A 12,109-nucleotide genomic window follows, 5' to 3' on the forward strand; every position below is an offset into this window, starting at 1 on the left:
TTACAAAAGATATGTAAATTATTTTGAAGATTTTGTTGGGTAGGTATGTAAATTTCCCTTATCAGAAATATGAAATACTATACAAGAATAGCTAAACTCATAAATACCTTTTATTATATTAAAGGAAATTTAATCATCTCAGTTTTAGAAGGTTTAAAAGAGAATTCAGTCTGCTCACCTTAGGTTAATGGAACCTTACTCCAAGCACACGTACTGGTGATTTTTCCTTATTCACTCGATTTAAAGAGGTATATCAAGTTTCATAAACTCAACTTTAAAGTCTGGAAGTGACTAAAATTTAAAATCTGTAACTTTAATAAATTGAAAATTAATGTAAAATACAGTAACTCTTAAATAATCCTTTAGGAGTTCCCATTGTGGCGCAGTGGTTAACGAATCTGACTGGGAACCATGAGGTTGTGGGTTCAATCCCTGGCCTCGCTCAGTAGGTTGAGGACCGGGCGTGGCCGTGAGCTGTGGTGAAGGTTGCAGACGTGGCTCAGATCCTGTGTTGCTGTGGCTGTGGCGTAGGCCGGCGGCTACAGCTCCGATTCGACCCTTAGCCTGGGAACCTCCATATGCTGCGGGTTCGGCTCCAGAAAAGACAAATAATAATAATAATAATAATAATAATAATAATAATAATAATAAAATAAATAAATGGTGGGGGGATGACTCTAAAAGGCAGTCTGAGAAAATACTCATAATACAGTCAGCCAAGAAATGGCAAAAAGACAAAAAAAAAAAAATCCTTTATCTGCCCAAGGAGAGATGAGTCACAGACAAAACCACCAGAAATTGGACACTGCACAGAAGCCCCAGCAGAGGAGAGCAGAGTAATGGGGTCCGCAGAGCAGAGCATCTGGAAGAGGGGGTGTAAAGCAACGGAGGAGAGGGAAGAACAAGGAAGGACCGAGGTCCCTCGATTCGCAAGCTGACGTCTTGAGTGGGTCTCGTTACTGGAGAGCATACGCCAAATAAGAACCCACACCAGACACGGAATCAATACACCTCAGTTAGACAGTTACAGACATTTTCTGTCTTCTTCGAATATATCCTCACCCCAGAATTACACAGTTTGAAATAATCTTCAACTTTAAATGGCAAATTACTGCCCTAAGGGGCCATCGTTCTTAATAACCCTACAAACCAAGAGAAAGTGGAATCACTTAGCCACAGAATCAGGAATAGATTGTTTGACTAAATCTCATAACGTAGTGACTTCTTGTGACACCAAAAGGAAATAGGGGGTCGTCTAAGACAACATTTAGCTTTGGAGAAAAATGTTGACTCCCATAAAACTAACTGCCCAATAAAAATAAAATATAAAATAACAAGTAGTTTAAAAAAAAATCACAAAAACTGCCAAACTGATAGTTGATTCCAAACCCTTGGGTGTAACAGAGACATTCATAAAGTCTGTCTATCTACCACCTGTCTATCATCTACCTATCATCTGATTTATGGATGTGCGTACGTGTGTGTGTATTTGTGTGTCTTTCTTTCATCTATCTGTATATCTATAAATCTATCTATCATCTATGAACTTATCCGTAACAACATGCGTGTGGGGGAATAGTCAAGCCTCTCGGTTCTTTATCTCACCAAAGTACTTCTCGAAGGCTTTGGTGAGATAAATTGTATCAAAGCTAACCTCCACGTATCAATATCCATGTGAAAATAAGCAAGTTTTTTAAGTTCTCTAAATACAAACTTCTTATGTGTTGAAGAGCTAACTTGTAATTTAAAGATGCAATGAGGTGACCCATGCGAAAGGCTTAATCCTGTACATTTCAACCTGGGACTTAGAATCACCCAAGGACCCAAAATGCAGAGACTAGGACCCCACACTGGACTTTGATTTTCTGTGGGTCTCAGGGGAGACCTGGGCACATGGTTTTGTTTTCATGTTAATTTTCTCTAAATGTTTCTCATGTAGAGAGTAGAAGAAGCTCACTAGGAAAGCGTGTGTGTGACACCAACTCAACACGTGACCGTTACAATCTTGTCATTATCAGTTCTATTACCTCAATTCTGAACTGGATTTTTATAGCTAAATAAGGTGGCAACCTCCAGGAGCTTGGAGACAAAATATATAATTGCTTTTAAAAGGTATTATAAGCTTCTGACTATGAACGAGCTTTGCATTTATCTATGACAGGGTATGGATAGCAATTATATTTATCACCATTGATTCTGAGGACAGAGTGCATATCCAATTGTGTCTTCCAGAGGAAGGATTGTAATCAGAATTTAAATCCATAAAATTTGAATTAAATTCAACGTACTATGAAAATGTTGCATTTGAGAAATGGACTGTTAGATGGCAGTTTTCAAAATATCAGTTGTTATAAGACATACCTCGATAGACATGAGGAGAGTTTTGTTTAATGTAATAAATAGCATTGTTTCATGCTACCTGATGGGAATTTATGTGCTACCTATTCTCTAATGGGAAAAATACGGAGCATTGTACTTGTAACTAATGCTTGTAAGTTGCAAACATGAAGAAGACCAGAAATGTGGTGTTTTAAGTTCACCAAGAAAATTTTGAAATTCATTGCAAAGCACAGGAATTATTCATAATTTTTGAATTATCACTGCCCCCAGGTTTCTCAAATTTGCTGACCATGCTCACATTTTACAAATCTCTGAGACTTCATTTGAACAATGTGGCATCTGAGATAAACTCAGCCTGCGGCCCATATCCTGGGCCTCTGCAGATTGCACCCTAATCCTGCCTGGCTCTCCACCGCTGACGAGGGCACTTGACATTTTCGTCAAGGAGGCGTTCGAGGGGCAGGTAGAGGCTCGCTAGAAACCTGAGGGCCATGCATCACTGAGGAAGCCACATGCGACTGATTGGTCTCATCAACAACTTCCCTTCCAGGCTTCCAGAAGGAACTGGGCATGTCCTATTGTTTCCTTCTCTCAGTTTTGCTGAGACAGTTTTCAGTTCCAATATGCAAGTTAACTTTTCTGCTAGAATAGTACTCAAAGTTGCTAGCATTTTACTGTTTAATGGGAGAAAAGATGTTTATAGTTTAATCGTAACTCTAGTGGTCATTGGAAAATTATGCCGGGGTAACTCCCTAATATCGGGTTAGGGCAGGCACACCCACCTTATTTCTCAGAGCACCCACAGGAAGTATTTCCTCTCCACACACCCCAGCAACTCTCTTATCCTGGGTGTTTCACGCACTGATTAAGAGACGACTCCTTTCATATTTTAAACTTGCACCTCCTTAACAGGGGGTTTCCATTGCAAAATTTAAAAGAAAGCATTTCTAAGGGCAGGGGATATAGCTTCTTTTTGCCAAGATTTAGCTCACCATTAAAATAAAAACACCACCTTTAGGATGTTAAGAAGATGAGTAAACAAAGAAAGCTAGCAAGGTCTTTCAGTGGTTATGTGGTACCCTCTGCCACCACCAGTGGCAGGCTCTCACTGCAAAGCCATGGTAGATCAATGCCTTTATGGTAATATCTAGATACATAAATAGATAGATGGGTAGAGATAGCTAGGGAGATAGAGAGATAGATATGATAGATTACAGAATCTGCCTGAAAATTAGGCAGATGGATTTGTGTCTTCGTGTGTCTTCAGAATGCTCTGAAATGCACCTGAGTTTGTTATCTGGACTTTAGTTATTCCTGAGATGTAATTCCATCCTAAATCATAAGTCCAAATCTGGCTCAGAGATCATGAAACCTGCCTCTCCAGGCAGACCTAAGGCTTTTGGTTTCCCTTGACCCAAATAATAGGTTTTTCCTTTGAAAAAATCTTGTTTTACTTTATTTTTTCCATTTTATAGTGTGACAATGTCTTTTACATAAGAATGATATTAAAAAAAAACTATGTCTCTAATCACGTCAGGAGAAATTCTTTAGGGACAGATAACTTGCTCTGTTTCTCTGCACACAACATACTTTTTACGTTGCTTCTCAGCAAGAGGAGATCTATACTTTGCGATCAAAATTATAGCTCAGACGAGACCCAGGTTTCTGGGAAATCGTTATTACCCTGTCCACACTCTAATTTCTTTTTTTCCATCTCTGTAATAATAAATGTGCTTTTAATGTTTTCTTCTTTCAATTTGCCTTAAATATATTACAGAGTTTTAATTTTATTTTTATTAAATAGACTTTTCTATATCATGGACTTTGGGGACAATTCTAAAAAAGAGCAGCAGAGTTGCACACTTGCTACAAGTACTAATGTTTTTTTCTTTCCCAATTAAAAATAACTGGAACAGTTTTTCTTAATCCTAATTCTGTGTCTTCATTTATCTTCTAAGAAAATGGGTCTAAAAAGAATCATGTCCTCCCGTCTTTGCCATGAAGGTTCATTAAATTGCTGCGTGACAAGCCGGGGAGAAAGCCTGGCCTAGAGAATCCAATAAGCATAATCAAGACAGCCCAGGGATGGGGCGTCAGATTTCTTTATGCTGGATATCATCATTTAAGTATCTCACATCAAAAGGCAAAGATTCGGTCCCCACGCCTGCTGCTTGCTTTCCTCACTTCCCTCAGAGTGTCTTATGCTAACAGCCATCCTTGGCTGAGATGTGTTCTGAAACTCTCATTAGACTAAAAATAGGCAGTCACTTAGTGTCAGCCTTATCCTTAGAGTGAGCTGCCCAGGCCTCCCTGAGACCCAGGAACCAGGGACAGAAGGCCCTGAAACATTTCCATCTCGGTGCACCCCCCCCCAAAAGCTCCATTATAGTAAACATTCAGATGCTTCTTCAGACAAGGGTTTTGCGGTCTGAGAGTCAGTTTCTCAACTGAGTTAGGGGCGAAGCCGTAGACAAGGCAAGTGAGCTTTTCTCTTACAGGGGGAGAGAGAAACGTGATGAATAACACATCTGAATGCATTAGCTGGAGAGGAGTGCACAGAACAAATCAGGGCAAGGAGGTGAGAGCCCGTGACTGTGAAGGAGTGAGCAGAGGGTCTCACACAGGTAATGGGGCCATGATCGCACTACAGGCCCGTGGCTGGGCTGTGCCGTCATGCTTTCAAGATTTCTCAGGTGTAAAGCAGAGACCAAGAGTCTTTCCCGTTCAGGGGCTGCACATCAAGCCTGGTTCCATTAAAGAAACTTTCCGGTTTGCCATGGGGGAGGATTACCCCACCCGTGTCCTATTATAACCTGAGGTACTCGTGGATCGTTTCCCTATAAACCCCTGCAGTCTCCATCCCTCTGATTTGGGTGATGGTCTAAAAGTCACAAAGCCAGATTTGATCTGTTTTGCTTGTAATCCTGCACAATGGTCTCATGTATCATTTTGCCACGGAGGAGTAATTTGCATCAATTGTCTTAGGAATTCAATGAAAAAGGAGGCGGAAGGGCTGCAATTTTACTTCCTATTTATGGGATTTCAAGGTGTCTCCAAGGAGATAAAACTCAAAAAAAATCTCTGACCACAATAAGAATTACCAGACCGCTATCACCCCACCCACCTCATTATAATGCCCCCTCCCAGCCTTGAGCAATCTGGAGGACTCCTTCCTGCCCCCTACTGGGAAAGGTATGTGGCCCATGCCTCACCCTACCTCTATAGGGGCCTTATATGCCCCCTACCAACCAGCAAGTGTATTGTAAGACCTGCCTTTTCCCAACCAAGGAGCAGGTCAGCAGGTGTATCATAAGACCTCTCCTCTCCCTGGGCTATAAAAAGTGACATGACACCCCTCTCGGGGTTGACTCTCCTTGATTTTCAGGAGGGTTTTCCTCTGTGCCAACAGTGTCTCTTATCTCAATAAATTTACCTTTCTTTTCATCCCACTATGAATCTAGAAATTCTTTTTCTAGTCTGTGCACAGACCACAACACTCTTTCATGGGAATTGGCTGCCCTTACAGGCCTGATGGAGCCAGTAAATCACGCCAGCCCAAGGATGGAGGATTTCACTCTGACTTTGGGAAACTGCCCATGAAAGCAGGTCATTCTGTTTGGTTTTGTTTTATTGTAATACAAAAACAATTAACAGCCAACAACAGATGAAATTTCATGTAAAATGTGAAGTACACAAAAGACGTTTGTGCAGTTCAGATGTTAAAAGAAACTTTTCTTGGGCTTTGTCTTTCCCAGGGAAGTTTTCATTTGGCCTCCTCACTGATGTAGATTTGGAAATCAACAAGATGTCATATACATACCTGCAGCTAATCCAGGATTTTGCATTTCCAACTTTCATGCTTATCTGCATGTTCTTCTGGTATATTTAGTTCCTGTATTCCCAAGCACCTGTACTCTCTTCATAAGGTCTCTAGGGAAAAAATACAAGATTTTTTTTTTTCGTTTTGTTTAGAAAATTATCTAAAACAGTCTCTGCTGACCAGTGGAATCATGTTGGTAGCAACAAAAATATTTCAGTTAAACAGAATCTTAGTTGAATGAGCAGTATTTTAAATGCTATGCATTTTTTTTTTTTAATCAAGTATCTGTAAACTCCTGGGAGCTAAAATAAATTATCCAAAAAAGGAAAGGTGTATCTGTAGGTGCTGATTCACTGAGTCTCTGTTTCAGGGGCTGTGATGGGTGGAAGGCAGCTAACACCGGGGGAAAGGCATCTCCCCAGGAGTTTGCTTAAAGGAGGCTTCCACCTTTGTGCCACATTGGCTGAAATGAAAACTCGCCCCCCAGGGTCACTGCCATCAAGAGACAATCGAAGCAAACATTTATCACCCGTGAAAACATCTGAAGAGTATTAACATACAATGTACAGAAATTCAATCCATGAGAATTTTAAGAAAGGCTTGAGCTGTCTTAACAGGATTTATTGTAATTTATATGTAATGTGTGTTGCTTTAATTTAATTGCAAATTAAGGAAAAGGAACTATATGGAGAGACAGAATAAGCATAAGGTAAAAATGAGAATGGGTCCTTTAGGAGAAAATAATGGATTGCACTGTCTGGAAAATATGATTTGTGTGAGACTAGACATGAAACCTAAATGATATGAGAATATGGAGGATGGTATATGCAGGCACAGAGCACAGCTTTTCTGTTCTGACAGTGGAGTTCTGTATCCAGTTTGACACCAGCTTCTTTACGAGGAATTCAGAAGCTCCTACAATTTTCTCCAATTGGAAAAATCTGGCTTTTCTTTGTCCTCATTTCCTCCACACTGAAAGATAGGTTTCCAAGGTAACTTGGACTATGGAATTATTCAGAGGGATGCCTTCACGATGCCAAATCACTCTCCTATTTTTTAATGAATCTGTATTCTTACGGCAAAGAATCCCATTTATATAGCACTTACATTTCTTAATGTTAAACAATGCATGGCATATAGTGAAATTTGGAAAATAGGCAAGTATTGAAAAGAAAAAAAATCATAAAATTCTACTAACCTGACCCATCAGCACTTTGATGAATCTCTGAATTATCTTTTTTTCTGTGTATATATGTAATAGATTAATTTTGTTCTAACATTGAAATTATACTTTACATACTTTTTGTTAAGATAAATCATTTCTAATTATTGAAATAAAATGATAATACTGAAACAAATACCATTATGGGTATTTCGCTAAATAAATCATTTCTAATTGTTGAAATAAGATGATAACACTGCCACAGATATCACTATGGATGTTTTGTTAAGATAAATCACTTCTAATTATAAAAACAAAAAAATTTTTAAATAAAATAACACTGCAACAAATGCCATTATTGCTCCATCTTGTGCATCTCTGATTACTATTTAGAACTATTTATCCAATTGCAATGCCACGAGGGCAAAACTCTAATAATTATAGCACTCTTAACACAAATATATTTCAGAAGGAAAGAGCTCTGGAAAAAAAAATACAATTCTATGTTAAACTCATCACATCTAGAAATTTATATCTTTCAGGAACAGAAAGAGCCCTGTCCCAGGTGCTTGATGCAATTTGCAGGGGGACCGAGACTGCAAAGAAGAAGGTAAAACTATGTTCCAATCATCAGAAACTGTCAGCAAAAGAGAGAAGTCTATTTGGGATGCGCCATGAAATAAATGACTTTTCACAAATGGATAGACATCATTTACCCTCCACGTCTCAAGGACAGCAGGTGTGGCAAAGCCGGGCTTGTGCTCTTTTCAAGGCCAGTCATTGATATTTGCAGGGAAGCACGGCCGGATTGCATATCCCTGGGCAGAATCCTTTTGGGTGAGATTATCTGCCTGACTTGGTTGGAGACTTATTCCATTAGTCAAAACTGATTAGCTGGAGGAACCTCGCGTTGATTGTGCCTCTGAATGTTTCGGTGAAATTACGAAGCGGTAGAAAAGCCCTGGGGCAGACCTGCTGTTGGGGCCCAGCGCACTGTGCCCACCGCTAAGCCCGTGAGAAGGACCAAGGACACGGAGCAGCAGACAGCATCCCACGCGCCTGAGCAGAGCTGCTTCCTTCGTTCCTTCCTTCCTTCCAACGCGGCAGCCCCTAGAATTTCCCTGAGTTTACGACTCTTCTCAGCTTCCCTCTAGCTCATCCCCCCCCCGCCGCCATTTATTTGTGCTTAAGGACCTCCTGAATCTTTTTTTTCACCCACCTCAGTACTTGGTGTCACTCTTACCAAATTTATCGAGGCAGAAGCTTGGTGGAGAGGGACGCTGCGCTTCTCTTCTCTGCCTTTACCCGTCTTTCCATCTTGGGGCGCATCCCCAGCGCTTCTCCTTTTCTCTAACAGCACTTGGCCGCCTTCATCTGGACCGTCTTCGTGCCTCACCTGGACCGCCCAGGCGAGCCCGACCCCGAGACCCATCTATGTCTTCATCGGTCTAACTCCCTGTTCTTTCTCCAGAAAGCAGGTGGATACAGGAACTCATCCCTCTCATCATCTATTGCTAGTGCTGTCCCAGGGTTTCTCCTTTCACTTCTATTAAAACCCATTTTTCATTCAAAAACACACATTTCCTCCCCATCAGATACCGGACCAGATGACATCTAAAGCCTGTCCTCTCTCGCCCCCACCCACTTCCCGGGCTCAGGGCTTGGGCACAGCTGCTGCGCCTGGATTTTCCTTCACACGGAGGCTCCTTTTCCCACCTGTAACAGCCTCCTCCCCAAGGTCATTCTGTAGCCTCCCCTTTATTTAAACCACCTCTCCTCCCTACGCTGTCATTATCCTCCAATCTAATGAGAGCTCAGTTTCCTCCTTGGTACTTACCAACGTTTCTGTTTGTTATTGTATTTGTTTACTTCTTATTTTTCTGTCTTACCTTCTGATGATTTGAGATTAATTCTGTATCAATTTACCTCAAAGCCTAATACGTACGAAAAACTCAATTCACAATTGACTCCACACATCTCTACTGGATGAAATAATCTGTTCTACATGATTTTATTGTTTTAATTTTTGACTCTATATGTATTTTACAGTGTTAATCAACGCTATATTATTGATAAGATTTTCTCTTTAACAACCTATAGTTTTATATTATTGACATGTTAACGTTGTTTTACCGTCACTACTAATTTTAAGTAACTGCAGTAGTGGAGAGAAGAAAGCACAGAGAAGAAAGTAAAACCAAGACAAAATTCAAATAATCTCACCATGAGAAATAACCACCATTCACTTTGGGTGAGTATCTTTCTAGACGTCTCTTTCCGTAGTAATTCAGAAATTTCAGAGATTGGACTGATAAACACATTCTATAAGAATGTTCACCTCCATGTTTATATTCATATACTCTATTAATGTATTAAATTTTTAAAAGGACTGAAGTACTATTGAAGGAATCGGGATGGCTCTCGTCACATAGATATTGTCTAAAAGATGTAAAAATTTGAAAGTGTTAAAAATGCAAACGAGTAATGCAAGATAATGTGTTGTGTAAGAAGGGATATATGAATATCATATAATAGATATTGAGGAACTCAGGTTTTTAAATTTTAAAGAAACAGGTTGAAGTAAGAGAGGTAAGCATTAGAGAGAGAGATGAGATTGAGAGAGAGAAAGAGCAAAAGAGGGGAAAATGGCACAGTTGTGACATGGTTTACATTCTGTTAACAACAGAGAGGGGAGCCAGAAACTGTGACTAAATCTATTTGAAATATTATCTAATTTAGTTGGGTTTAATCAGTGTGTGTGTGTGTGTGTGTGTGTGTGTGTGTGTGTGTGTGTGTTTAAAGTCCACTGGCAGTACTTTCCCTGAATTAATTTTATTTTTTTAATGTGGAGAGTATCTTTGTCCTTTTCCTCATTGGGTATGAAAGGGTGGCTCAAGCTCATCTTTAGTATCTTCCTAGGATTTCATTTTTTCTTTTTCTTTTTTTTTTTTTTTTTGTCTTTTTGCCTTTTCTAGGGCCACCCCTGCAGCATAGGGAGGTTCCCAGACTAGGGGTCGAATCAGAGCTGTAGCTGCTGGCCTACACCAGAGCCATAGCAACACGGGATCTGAGCCGCGTCTGTGACCTACACCACAGCTCATGGCAACACTGGATCCTTAACCTGCTGAGCTAGGCCAGAGATCAAACCCGAAACCTCATGGTTCCTAGTCGGATTTGTTAACCACTGCGCCACGACGGGAACTCCTCCCTGGGGTTTCTTTTGATATTAAGAATCTTTATGGAGAAATCTGGGAGTTGGTTGTATTTATATGTAGCCTTCTCTATTGGTTTGATTATGGGAAGAATTATTTCTGTAATTTCCTTTGAGATGATCCTATGGTTTTTATTTTTCATTATGTTTTTTAAGTTGCATTAAAGTATAGTTAATTTTCAGTGTCGTAATAATTTGTATGGTACCACAAAGGGATTTAGTCGTACATATATACACATCCATTCTTTTTCACATCTTTTTACATATAGATTATCACAGAATATTGGGTAGAGTCCTCTGTGCTGTATAGCAGGTCCCCACTGGCCAATCACTCCACATACCATAGTGGGCATGTGTCAATCCCAGACCCCCAATCTATGCCTGAAATTCTAAGATGCAGTTATTTGGAGATCACTTAGGGAAGATTCTTTCTGGAAATACTCCTCTGTGCTATACTACCTGCAGATCTGACAGTTCCTTTATATTGAAATTACCCCAAATGTATTTTTTGTGGTCCAATGTGTGAGTTCTGTAATTTAGCAATAATATGATATTATGTCAAATATTTGAATGTTAATGCAGATTTTAAAAAAGGCAATCCATATTTACAGAGTTCTTGGAAACATCAACATAATGAACATAAATACGTGGTGTTGATTAGTGACCAGACTTTCCTCCTTTCAGCCTCCTCCTTTCTGACTCCCAGAAGTCACACTACTGTCAGTTTAACATTATCTTTCCACATATTTTCTTATTTAGTTTCATGATTTCCATACTTTAGACAGTAGGGAATGAGGTTGTATAAGGGCAATACATGAAAACAGGTTGGTTGTGAGCTGATTATCACTGAAGCTGGGTGTAAGCGCCTAGTCACTTGCTGCAATGTTTATAACTTACATCTAAGCGCTCACGTTTGTTTATTTTCTAGTTCAATAGGTGAAAACACATTGTCCTCTTGTTTTCATTATTCACATTGTAGCAAATTGATGGTTCCTTTTTTTTGGTTTGGTTTGGTTTTGATTTTAGGGCCACTGACAGGGCATATGGAGGTTCCCAGGCTAGGCGTTGAGTCTGAGCTACAGCTGCTGGCCTATGCCACAGCCACGGCCACACCAGCTCTGAGCCCGGTCTACAGCCTACACCAAAGCTCATGGCAATGCCGGACCCTTTCACCCACTGAGCGGGGCCAGGGATAGAACCTGCGTCCTCACGGATGATAGTCGAGTTTGTTACTACTGAGCCACAGTGGGATCTCCCCTTCTTTTTTTTTTTTTTTTGTCTTTTGTCTTCTTTTAGGGCTGCACCTGCAGTATACGGAGGTTCCCAGGCTAGAGGTCTAATCAGCGCTGTTGCTGCTGGCCTATGCCAGAGCCACAGCAATGCCAGATCCGAGCCACATCTGCAACTGACACCACGTCAGATCCTTAACCCACTGAGCAAGACCAGGGCTCAGGGATCGAACCTGCAACCTCATGGTTCCTAGTCGGATTTGTTTCCATTGTGCCACGATGGGAACCCCTCCCCTCATTTTTTTATGTGAACTTTGAAGTCATCCTTTATTGCTCCAAAGTAACCT

The sequence above is a fragment of the Sus scrofa genome, chromosome 9, assembly GCF_054392235.1.
Source record: "Sus scrofa isolate SSC_HxYL_T2T_F1_AM1 chromosome 9, Sscrofa_HxYL_maternal_Yorkshire_Landrace_v2.0, whole genome shotgun sequence".
NCBI classification, from domain to species: domain Eukaryota; kingdom Metazoa; phylum Chordata; class Mammalia; order Artiodactyla; family Suidae; genus Sus; species Sus scrofa.